The sequence below is a fragment of the Rousettus aegyptiacus genome, unplaced genomic scaffold (assembly GCF_014176215.1).
Source record: "Rousettus aegyptiacus isolate mRouAeg1 unplaced genomic scaffold, mRouAeg1.p scaffold_m13_p_9, whole genome shotgun sequence".
NCBI classification, from domain to species: Eukaryota; Metazoa; Chordata; class Mammalia; order Chiroptera; family Pteropodidae; genus Rousettus; species Rousettus aegyptiacus.
Genome location: NW_023416312.1, coordinates 49,484,833 through 49,498,170, shown reverse-complemented (window position 1 = coordinate 49,498,170; position 13,338 = coordinate 49,484,833). Strand labels below are relative to the sequence as shown.

The 13,338-nt window shown below is 39.4% G+C and overlaps 2 pseudogenes; one reads left to right on the top strand and one right to left on the bottom strand.

Moving 5' to 3' along the window:
- The first annotated feature begins 1,489 nt into the window (after positions 1 to 1,489).
- Positions 1,490 to 1,969, top strand: LOC118607732 (annotated as a pseudogene).
- A 4,270-nt stretch (positions 1,970 to 6,239) lies between these two features.
- On the bottom strand, positions 6,240 to 13,122 carry LOC107497194 (annotated as a pseudogene).
- Positions 13,123 to 13,338: the final 216 nt, after the last annotated feature.

The following is a 13,338-nucleotide window of genomic DNA, read 5'->3' as shown; positions in this document are numbered from 1 at the left end:
AGGTTTGCTTTGTGTTGGTGAATTTAAAACACAAGAGCAATAATAAAGTGCAGAAAGGGAAAATCAGGGTCACTCAAGAAGTCAGTTATCTAGGTCACTTAAGACTTTCTAATAGAGGAAATTAGTGGGTGGGTGACCTGGTATTTTATCTACTTGTATAGCTGGCAATGTGTTTATTTGAGATGAATGTGTTTGAAATGGATACCTCAGCAACGAAAGACTTAATGTCAGGCACTTATATTACACACACACACACACACACACACACACACACACACACACACTTTTTTAAGAGTAATTTTACTCTCACAAAAAAGCAGCAGAAGGTACAGAGTGCCCATATACCACCACTCCCCCTATACAATTTATCCTATTATTAAATCTTTCCTTAGTGTAGTATATTTTAAACAATTGATAAACCAACACTGATACATTATTATTAACTGATATTCATAGTTTACATTAAGATTCACTGAGTTGTACATTTCTATAGGTTATTACAAATATATGACATCACGTTTTCACCATTAAAGTATCACACAGAATAGTTCTAGTAAAATTCTCCTATGTTCCATTTATTTATCCCTACTATCTTCCTCTGAAGACTTGAACCCACTGACCTTTTACTGTTTTAATAGTTTTATCTTTTTCAGAATATCATATAGTTGGAATCATATGTTACATAGCCTTGTCAGACTTTCTTTTTAAAAAAATTATGAATATAAATTTGGGTTCTCCTATGTCTTTCCATGGCTTGATAACTCAATTAGTTCTATTGCTGAATATGATCCTACTATATAGATGAACCACAGTTTGTTTGTTTGTTTATTCACCCATTGCCACAAATATTTCTAGTTTTTGACAATTATCTAAAGATGCTATAAATATTTGTGTTCAGGGTTCTGTGTGGATGTAAGTTTTCAATTCCTTTGCATAAATACCAGGCAACATGGTTGCTGGATCATATGGTAAAAGTATGTTTGTTTTTGTAAAAAGCTGCCAAACTGTCTTCCAATGTTGCTGAACTCTTTTGCATCCCAACAGCAGAGAATAAGTTTCTGTTGTTACACATCTTCATTAGCACATGGCATTGTCAGTATCTTTTATTTTAGCTATTCTAATAGATCTATAGTGGTATAACATTGCTATTTTAATTTGAATTTTCTTAATATGATGTAGAGCAACTTTTAAAAAATATTTTTTATGACTGATATTGAAAATATGGCAATTTCTGTTTATTTTCTGTGAATTACTATTTGTGTCCTTTACCCATTTTTCTTATGGGTTGTTGAATTTTTGTTCCAATCGTTAATGATTTTTAATAAGCTTTATTTTTTGGAGTGGAAAGTACAGAGAGTTCCCAAAAGCCCCATTGCCACTTATATAGAGCCTCTCCATTATTAACATCTTCCACTTGAGTGGTATACTTGTTAAAAGTGATGATCTTAGGTTCTTTTCAGCTGGAATTGACATCTTCCAGTAATTCACCAAAATGACCAATACAAAGGGAAAGAGGAGAGGCACCCGCTATATGTCCTAGGCCTTTTAGAAAACATGGAGTTGTTTCTTTGGCCACATACATGTGAATCTACAAGAAAGGTGATATCATAGACATCAAGAGAATGGGCACTGTTCAAAAAGGAATGCCCCACAAATGTTACCATGGCAAAATTATAGTTTACAATGTTACCCAGCATGCAGTTGGCATTGTTGTAAACAAAGACATTAATGACAAGATTCTTTCCAAGAGAATTAATGTACATATTAAGCATATTAAGCACTCTAACAGCTGAGATCACTTCCTGAAACATGTGGAAGAAATGATCAAAAAAAGAAGGAAGCCAAAGAGAAAGGTACCTAGATTCAGCTGAAGCGCCAGCCTACTCCACTCAGAAAAGCACACTTTGTGAGAACGAATGGAAAGAATCCTGAGCTGCTGGAGCCCATCACCTATGAATTCATGACATGATAGATTTCAAAAAATAAAATAAAAGACCTCTAAAAAAAGTGATCTTACATTGACACATTATTATCACCCACAATCCATAGTTTACATTAGGATTTACTCTTGCTGTTGTACATTCAAACTTACACAAAACCACCATTATAGTGTCATACAGAGAAGTTTTATTTCCCTAACAATCCTCTATGTTCTGCCTATCCAGGCCTCCCTTATCTTGGTCTCTGATGACCACTGATCCTTCTACTGTCTCCATAGTTTGGCCTTTTCCAGAATTCCATGTAGTTAGAATCACACAGTATGTAGCCCTTTTAGATTGACTTCTTTTATTTAGTAATATGCATTTTAACATTCTCCTTTTTTTTCATGGCTTAATAGCTAATTTATTTTAAGTGATGAATAATATTCCATTATCTGGATGTGTCAAGTTTTATTTATCCATACATCTAATGAAGGACATTTTGGTTGTTTCTAAGTTTTGGCAATTATGAATAAAGTTGCTACAAACATCCATGTACGGCTTTTTCAATGGACATATTTTTAACTCCTTGGGGTAAATATGAGGGAGGCAATTGCTAAATCATATGGTAAGAGTACGTTTAGTTTTGTAAGAAAGTGCCAACTTTCTTACAAAGTGGCTGCACCATTTTTCATTCCCACCAGCAATGAATCAAAATTCATGTTGCCCCACATTCTCACCAGCATTTGGTGTTGTCAGTTTTCTTAGTTCATCCAGACTGCTATAACAAAATACCACAGACTGGGTAGCTTAAAATAACAGGAAATTATTTCTCACAGTTACAAAAGCTGGGAAGTTTAAGATCAAAGTGCCAGAATGTTTTGGTGAGAGTTCACTTCTTAGTTAATAGCCAGGTCTTGTCAGTGTTTCCTTACACGGTGGAAGAAGAGCTCTGTGCATTTCTTTTATAAGAGTACTAATCGCATTGATGAGAACATCACTGTCATGACCTAATTAGCTCCCAAAAAATTCCACCTACTGATAATACCTTTGGGTATTTATATATATATATATATATATATATATATATATATATATATATATATATATACACCTTTAGGGGTTAGGATTTCAACATGTAAATTTTGTGAGAACTCAAACATTCAGACCATATCATCAGTGTTTTGTATTTGGGCCATTCTAATAGTTGTGTAGTGGTATTTCACTTTTGTTTTAATTCGTATGTCCCTAATGCCATATAATTTGGAACATTCTTTATATGCTTATTTGCTATCTATATATCTTCTTTGCTTAGGTGGCCATTTAAGTCTCTTGCCCACTTTTTAATCAGGTTGTTTTATGTTTTTATTGTTGAGTTTTAAATATTCTTTGTATATTTTGGGTACTAGTCTCTTATCTAATGTCTTTTGCTAATATTGCTCCCAGTCTGTGGCTTATATTTTTATTCTTTTAATAGTGTCTTTCACTGAGCGTAAGTTTTTAATTTTAATGAAGTCCACCTTTCCAATTTTTCTTTCACATATCATGCATTTTGTATTATATAAAAGTCATCACCAAACAAACTCAAAGTCATCTAGATTTTTGTCCTGTTATCTCCTAGGAGTTTTACCATTTTGCATTTTTTTTATTTTTTGGACATTCAGTTGTCTGAGTAAAACTCATCGAAAAAAAAAAAACTGTCTTGTCTCCATTGTATTGTTTTTGCTCCTCTATCATAGATCGGTTGACTTGATGTGGGTCAGTTTCTGGGCTTTCCACTTTCACCAATATTACAATATTTATTATTGTAGCTTTATAGTAAGTCTTGAAATTGCATAGTGCCAGTCCTCCAACTTTTTCTCCTTCAATATAGTATTGGCCATTATTGGTCATTTGCCTTGGCATGTAAATTTTAGAATTAACTAAGTCAATATCTACAAAATAACTGCTTAAGTATTTGTTTGGGATTGTGTTGAATTTTTTGATCTGGTTGAGAAGAACTGATATCTTCAAAATATTTACTCTTCCTATCCATGTGCAAAGAATATCTTACCATTTGTTTAAATTTTCTTTAATACCCTTCATCAGTTTTATAGCCATTTAGTTCTTTCAAAATTATATTTTATGATATTTTAGCTGTTTTATTATTTGATTTATGTTATCTTATTCAGGCTCTTCTAATATGCAACTTTGTCTTTAATCTGTTCTCAAATTACATCCCATATGTCCTTCAATGGGCGAGGAAATAATAAACTGTTGCACATTCGTATCATAGAATACTATAGAGCAATAAAAGAAAGTAAACTACCAATACGAACAATTCATTTCAATAATCTTAAAGGCATTATGGTGAGTAAAATAAATCAGACAAAAGGTCACATATTGTATGGCTTCATTTACATAAAATATACAGAAAATCTTTATGATTTTCTAGAAGCCCTTGAGAAATCTCAAAACAGTTTTAGTTATCAAATATATTCCATGAATTTTTTTGTCTGAGTTTAGTATAAAATCTTGAAACAGCAAAACTACATTATCAAAGAAAATTTTATCATATGATAAAGATAGAATAATAAATGACTAATAGATAATTATTATTTAATCAAAGTGAAAATAAAGTTTTTTACAATAAGCATGGATGAAGGCAAAATAATTGTAAGTAAAACTGAGCTCTTCCGAAGTATGGAAAATTTGTTTTCTCATATAGAGGAATCACTTCTTTAAATCAATAGTGTTGGTATTGTATCAAATACAGTATGCCTCTAATCTAATTTTATAAGTTCAACAAATTATATCAATATTGTCAATAATATTAACTCTATTAGCAATGAAGTAGTAAGCTTTGATCAGATTTTAAATTAGATTTCTAACATTATATTCAGATTATGTACATAGTATTTAGAAGTAAAACTGGTTTTTTGATTGAGTCATGCCATTATTAGAGTTGCAGTTTTATCAGTTGGATGGAGAAATGTTTAGTCTTTTTCTAGGTTCTTTTTTTCTATATTCTAGAAACATTAAAATCAAAATGATTTGTTTCTTGAGGCTTAAATACCATTTGCTTATAAAGCCATGTCACTTTAGTGCAGTGTGTGGGCAAATATTTTTGAAAATTTGTTATGTTATTTTATGAATACTGCATTCTTATAATTTTCTTATTGTTACTTAATTACTGTCAGTAATTCATTTATACAGTATTTAAAATATATTTTCAAGTTTTTGACAGAACATTTGTTCACAACATTCTCATACATTTAAATTTTTTTCTTTAGATGTCCAATACTATTCTTCATATCATTCTGATGCAATATATTTGTTTTATTTCATTTTTATTGTGCTTTATTTATTTTATTTTGGTTTTGTTTTTTTTTAAAAAAAATTCTCAATTACATTCATCTACCCTGAAGTATCTAGATCATTTTTGTACTCTACTTCATTAACATCCTTTTAATAATTTTTACCCCTCTAAATCTTGGGATAATTTTTTCTTTATGAAGATGAGAAATTTTACAAACATAATAATCATTTACTGCATGAGAAAATTAAATTAAGCACTTGTTATTGCCTGCTATCCCTAAAATCTCTTGCAGTGGGAAGTCTAATGTTAAATAGAACTTGTTCGAGTTTTAGGCGTATCCAAAGGTGAAATCCTATGGAAATATCTATGGAATGACATGGTCTATAGAAAAATAAAGCCTACTGATTTTTTTTTATTCCTAAGTGATTTTAATTTCAATTCTTTTGGTATATCCTTAAGTGTCAAAAACTGCATATATACATATGAAATTCAAAACAACTTCCTAAAATGGTTTTGGTATTGGCCCATCACTGACATCTTTATGTTGAAAGTTTCAACTATCAGATATAAACTACATTTTTGCAGCTAATCAATAGCAGCATTTGTTTTATTTATAAAACATTAATATTCAGACGAAAGTTGCAAAAGTCACAATAAAAAATAAAGCATGATCTACACATATTCTTCCATAATCTCCTGACAATCATTTGAATGAATTAGTTTATAAGTATACAAGGAAGATATAAAAATAGTATTATTAAAAAGTTCATGTGGAAATGAGAAAAAAGGGTCTTTATTAATATTAAATATGGCAAAGCATATAATATAAAGTTTGTTGAATCCTAGATGTTTCTGGAACAATAGGGTAATCTTTGATCTAGGGTAGTGTATGATGTATCTGAGATCTGTGATAATCAATAAAGTTGGACTTCTACAAGATGACTTAGAAGACTCCTTCTGTCATGGTTTTGGAGAAATCACCAACACAATGAGAATGTCCTTTCATTAGTGAGACTGTCAGTTCATGGCTTCTTGCATTTGGGTTGTGCATGATGCTGATATCCAGGCCTCAGTTGAGATCCTGCTCTCATTTCACAGCCACAAGGACACCTTATTTCTACATCAGTCCATTCAGACTCTACACCATTTGGTTGGGCAGGTGCTACTGTGGAAGATCTTTGTTTTCGACCAGCTGGTGATTCTTGCTTCAAAGTTTCAATATCAGTAAACTGAACAGATCATCCACCACCCTTTGTTTTACAAATGCCACCCTTATTTAGTTGAGTTTCAATCACCCCTTCAGAGGCAAGTTCCTGGTAGGTCAGTATGTACTTCTCACACTTAGCTAGTGCCTTTTCATTTGCAACAAATACTGTGATGGCATGAGGGACATGTGGCGGCATGAGGGATATGTGGCTGCATGACTGTTTCAGCTTGCAAGTTAGAAGCAGGCTTATGATCTAACTATTTGTTTCCTGCAGAGCATGATTGTATGTGTCGGAGACAGAGTGGTGGCACATTCCTGCAACAATGGTCCTTTTCTATTTCTATCTCATTTCTGAGTGTAGGAAACACCTCCCTACCTTCAGTCCAGTAGATCCCTCGCCTTCTGTCTGACATAATACAAGTTATACTTTGTCCTGGCTCCCGCTGCCCACGCCTTGCAATTGAGAGGTGTCTATGGAGGAATTTGCTACTCCCACTCTGAAATACAGGAAGCTATAGAAATGCTGCTGCAAGAGCTAGAGCACCTACATAGCTGTGGCTGGCTCATGAGTTGCTGACCATTGGAAATCTGAGCATATAGTTACTAGAAAGAGGTACTGGCGATGGAGAAACAAATCTTCGAGGAGCTTTTCCACGATCTCGCTCCCAAGAGGGTCTCTCTGGTTTTTCAGTAATCGTAGCCTTCAGTTGTTTCAGTTTTTCATCTTTCATCCAGAGTTTGTTTTGCATCTCCAGCTGTTTAGCTGCCACTGGATGCTTGCATTCTTTCTCTCACTTCATTGTTTCTGTCATTGCGCCTTGCAACCTGGCTTCTAGTCTGTGTTTGTCAGAAAACTATCGATGAAGTTTTCGATTCTGGGTTTCAAGTTCTTGTTGCAGATTGCATGTATCCTCTTCATAGATAGTAGTTGTTTTCTCTAAAATTTCAATCTTGTATTCTAAAGTTCTGTTTTTCTTCTCTAGTCTTTCTATTTCCAATTTCTGTCCTGAGATCACCTTTTCTTTCTCATTTAGTTTTCTTTGAATGTAGTTTTCTTTATTTAAAACACCTTTGTCAAATTCTTGCACCATAGCTCTAAAAGTAACAGATTGTTAAATTAATCAATCGTCATTTGTCGTAGCTGATGTCATTTCTCTAATGCTTCAGTCAGCCCGGGCGGGACGAGTAGTCTGCTCATCATTGATACACAAAATTTTGCAGGACAACAAAGATGGAAAACTGTAAAACCACTTCTGTAACCAGCAGTTCATCTCCAACAGGACGTGCCGGAGCATGATGCCTCTATTACCATCCAAGCATTAAACCACATATTGCCTTGTCTATGGGTCTTGCTACTTCACCTTCTTGGGTCATTTCTGCAAATCTCATGAGTGGCAAGCTTTCTTCATAATCTTCACCCTTTGGATTCACACAACAATCATGCGTACTTTCCCATCCCTGCCAAAGCAGTTCTTGAGTAGATGGGTTAACTCTGAATCTCAATATGAAACTATCTTTCAATGTCGAGCTGATCGGGAAGGAAAGTTTCAGTGGTGAGATGCCCAGTTGAAAGAATGCATGAGGGGCCAAAATGAGATTGCAACGGCAGACACCATCTTTATTGTGGGAAGCACGCTTCTGCGTTAGGGGACCTCATGAGCTTTATGTATGTCAGAGAACAATAGTGCCATTCTACCACACGTGCGTATACAACAAGCTGGATCATGCTTACTTAGGTGCAGGCGCCCTGCTAGATTAATGTAACTTCTAAATCCAGGGTCCTATTCCTAGCCACGAGTCTGGATCACAGCCAGACCTGGGACCAGCCAGGCCTGGGGACCACAGTCCACTTCTTCAGGGTCATGGTGTGGAATCTGGCCCAGAGGGCACTATTCTGGGCCCACAATCCACTTGCCATTCCTAGACTGGTTTAACCCCGCAGTGCATCACCCCTGGGGTAAATTTTTACAGCTGTCTCTCTGGGTGCTGCTTGGCACCCCAGGGGCATTGTGATACAGCAACTTGTGCTTGTGCCCTGGTTGATAGCCCCCATTGCTTCACTACCTGTTCCATGGTACGGGCACCTACATGACCGTTTTTGGTAGAGCCAGGGGCCAATGTCCTCTGGAACCAGTGGTGCACGGATGGAGTGGACTTCTGCCAGTACATCAGCTGCACCATTGCCCGGGGCCTATAATGGCTGATGGCCAGGGACATGGTATATGGTGGCCCCCTGCTGAAGACTCCGCTTCCAGAGGTCTTCCAACAACTCCCAGCCCCATAGAGGGCAGCGACCTATCCTGGACAGCCCACTGGAACAGCCACAAAATTAAACCTTGATACACAGCCCAACTCTTGGTGCAGATGTGGATTGGGTCAGTTTCATTCATGAGGACCAACCACATAGCACGAAGCTCCACTCACTGGCTGGACTACCTAGCACCAGTTTCATACTAAAAGGTTTCTGTGGACAGCTGCAATGCCACGACAACCCACATCGGTGGCTGCCCGTGGCATGAGGCATCCTCAGGGATGGGAGCCTGACTCTCCACAGAGGGACTTGCTACGTCTCCCATCTTAGCAGTCTCCACCAGGAAATCTGCTTGAAACTGCACTGGTACCAATAGGGAGTGCAGTTGACCTGACAGAGAACTGTGCCTGCTATTCCAGGTACCCCCCACTTGCTCAGTGCAAGGGTCTATGCAATTCCTGTACAGGGAACCTTCACCCAGGACTGCAGTGAATCCTCCACAGGGTACGTAGACTGCATGGTTATGGGATTAGGGCCAGTGATGGACTGACTCTCCAGAAGGGCTGCATATATGGAAGCCAGTTGCTTCTCTATCAGAGAATATTGCATTGTACCTTTCCATAATTGGAACCAGAAGCCTATTGGCACTTTCTGGGAATCATGCTTCTTGCCACAAGCCCCATCCAAACCCTGTAGCCATAAAGGCCTCTTCTGTCTCGGGAGTCCAATCCCACTTGGAATCACATCGCAGTAGACAGTGCAGGGGTCACATCAAGGAGGCCAAATGGGGAATGAACACTCTCAAAAGTCCCAGCAGTCCCAAATAGGTTTGGAGCTGCTTCATAGCCTCGTTGGGGATATGCCTGTATGTTATCAGTCACCACCTCCTGCATTACTTTTGTTTTACCCAATCAGACAACTTCCAAGAATTTGACAGAGAACTCAGGTCCCTGGACCTTGTCTTTGTTGACTGCCCAACCCCAGTCGGTGAGAGCTTCTCGCAGGCTGGTCACCACTGCTTCTAGTTCTGTAAGAGAATCAGAGGTTAGCATTATATCATCAATGTAATAATACAAGCGCACTATGGGCGGTTGCTTCCACATGGCTAAATCTTGAGCCACAAGACCATGGTACAGGGTAGGGCTGTGCAGGTAGCTCTGGGGAAGGACAAGGGATGTCTACTGTCACCCTTCCCGGGTGAAAGCAAACTGTTCTTGACTTTCTGGCAATGGAGAAAAAGACATTTTTCCACCACATAATGATATCATCCAAGTTCAAGTGACAACCAGTTCATAATGTCCGTGACATTCAACATGACAGCACGCAGGGGCAGCGTAACCTCACTCAGCTCCCAATAGTCAACTGGCATGCACCAAGAGCTATCAGACTTCTTCACTGGCCACATGGGGAAGTTGTACGGGCTATGAGCAGGACAAATAACATCGGCTTTTTCAAGCTTCAGAATGGTGCATCCTATTTCCTCATGGCCGCCTGGCAGGAGATACTGTTTTGTGTTCACTACCCGGGCAGCTAGGGGTAACGCCAGTGGGGTATGGTGTGGATGTCCCCAGATAACAGTTTTTCACCGTCTGGATGCAAAGGTGGAATTCACCAGCAGTGGTATTCACAGTCAAGCCTTGCAAAATATCAGTCCCCAAAATGTACTCCCGTATGGGGGATATGTACACTTGGTACGTCTGAGGTGGCAATCTGCCTATACCCAGTGTCACAGGGACATGCCGCACATGAATGATTCAACCCCCATAGCCTTCTGTGGTTGCAGTGGGTCTGGGAAACTTGTCGGGATTCCCATAAAGCAGGGTGCTGTTGGCACCTGTGTCCATGAAAACTAATACCCTCTGTACATTGCGATAGGATCAATGTATAGTCAGTTCCATATGCGGCCTCAGGTCAACCGACTCCCTTGCCAACCAGGTGTCCTGGCTGAATCCCTCATCAGGGAGATAATTGGCCAGATGCACCTCACAGGTTGTGGCTTTCCCAAGAATAAGAGTGAATTGCTGGTCAGGGCGCAGCTAATTCCACAGTGCCAACAACACTTCATTAGGTTGCTGCTCAATCTTTTCTGCAGCGACTCCTGCCGAGAGGAGATCAAACCACATCTGCCTGTGGCTCACTGTCACAGCAGAACAGGCTGGGTGCATTGCTCCACTGCCCCTTAACCATGCCCAAGTGGGTTTGGGAGTGCAGGCTGTACGGCAGGCACTTGGATGGATAGCTTTGTGTTTTACTCCCATATCCACCAACCTAGCTATAGCAAATGACACCTCGTGAATCCGTCTATCCATGCATGGGGCCAGCAGTGCCGCCATGGTGCCAAAAGTACTGACTGGGCCAGAATTCAAAATCAAATCCTCACACAAGTTGTAAATACCTCCTCATTGTGGATAGTATACTGGGTGCAAAACAACATCTGTCTCATACCCATTTCCCAAATTATCTGGACCAGATCTAAATATGTGGTCCATCTGCTCACTGTCTCTGGCAGCTTCCCCAAGTCAGCCCATACTGTCCGTGCAGTGGGCATGAGCCAATTAATCAGGGAGTGACTGACTGCCTGTGCCCCGCGGCATAAGTGCCACATTCTGGAGATGTTGCGAGAGGGAAGGTTTCACCGTTACAGAGGCCAACTGAGCCATTTCTTCTAGAGATAATTCAATCCCTTCAACCCCATCATCCAAGCCACAGCAGCCACCCTGGAACCATCTCTTCAGCTCTCTGCTGTACCTGTTTCATCAAGTCCCAGAGTTCGGCAGGGGTGTACCTTATCGAAGTTGTATGCTTTTTAGACTGGGGGACACTGCCAGCTTCCCGCCCCCCCCCAGGCCAATGTCTGTTCCACTTCAACTTGCTGCCATATCACCAGCCACACCCAGTCCCAGTGTCACCAGGTGCTCCCAGACCTGGACGATGGCAGTCACCCATCAGGACCTTGCAGCATGTGTTCCGCTGCTACTAGCAATCTTTCCAGAGCATCTTCCTGGCATTACAGCTGCTGCACCCACAGAACCTGGTCCTGAACCTCCAGGCTGGCCTGCCGCAGCACTGCCAGGAACATCCAGGCCACCTGACTAGCTGCCTCTAGGTGAGTGGTCGGGACATTAAGCTCCAACATCTCCAGGGCTTTCCAGTTGTCCTCTGGACACAGCTTCACTCCATCCCAATCCTCTGGGGATGTCCAAGTAGCCAGATATGCGGCCGCAAGTTACCACTAGGAAATGGGGGCCACATGTCCTCCACCAATGTATCCTCCACCCGGGAACCGTCCGGGGTGCTGGGGTCTATATTCACCTCATCCTGCTGGCTATACTATGTGTCAGTGCTGACCTGATCGAGAAGGGAAAGTTTCAGTGGTGAGATGTCCAGTTGAAAGAACGCAGGAAGGGCCAACATGAGAATGGAACTGCAGGCATCAACTTTATTGCAGGGAGTGCGCTTCTGCATTAGGCGACCTCATGGGCTTTATATATATTAGAGAATAATAGTGGCATTCTGCCACACATGCGTGATACAATAAGCTGAATCATGCTTAAAGTTAGGCACAGGCACCCTACTACAATAATGTAACATTTTAAACCCAGGGTCCTATTCCTAGCCTGAGCCTGAGATCAGCCCAGCCTGGGGACCACACCATCTTGTTAGTTCCATAAATTTGGTTCTCTCTCTAGACGTCCATACATGTTATTAGTGTCATTAGTGACTGCTTAATGTTACCAGCTTCTCATAATCTGTTCCCTTCTGTTTTTGTCTGGTTAGTTCTTTTACTTCTAGCAAGATCTACCAAGGGCAACTGGCTTATAGTGGTTTGTTGTTCCTGCGAGACATTGTCTCCATCTGCATCAATGGAGCTTGAACTTATTTAATGTTGAACATACTATGGGAATGCCTAGACTCATAATTCAAATGAGTGTTAGCAATACGTCTTTTTCTGGCCTCTCCTGAAAATTTTAAAAGCCTCCTTGATAGATTTCACTTCTATTTCTGTACATGCTGCAACATACATGTTATGGTTCTTATCTTCACAAAGCAATTTAGATTGTCGAGGTTTAGGCTTTATGGGATCAAACAAAACTGCTTCCAGTAGATCATATATGTAATTATATATTTCAATATGAGACAAATACACCATAGACACAATCTTTATCAACCTTTTCTGCTTTGCAAAATTCTTCTACAGTTTTCATATCTGCAAACTCTGAGTCTATTTGGTGTTTTCTAGAGGGGATATTTTGATGGGCATGGCTTCTCTTTTCCACCGGTCTAATAAGGCATCAATTTCACATTGTATATCTATGCTATTCCTATCATTAGCCTTAAAAACATATTGTTTAGCTTGAAATGACCCTATACCATTAAAGTTCATGCCCCAATAAGGAGGCAGCAGCTCTCCTTCTCCTGGAAAACCAGTCATGGTGCAAGTTTTCCCACTTCCTGTCACACCATATGTAAGGAGACTATTCTTGCCATGAAAGAGGTCATCTACCAAGGATTTAGTCACAACATCTAAAAGCTAATTCTGGGTGGCATGAGTGCCAACTAGTTTAAATGAATACTGAGTCTCCTTACAATCTCCACTTCAGTTGAGTCTGTAACCCTCAGGAGTTTGAAGCTGAACAGTTGTATTATTGATCACTCGTATGCA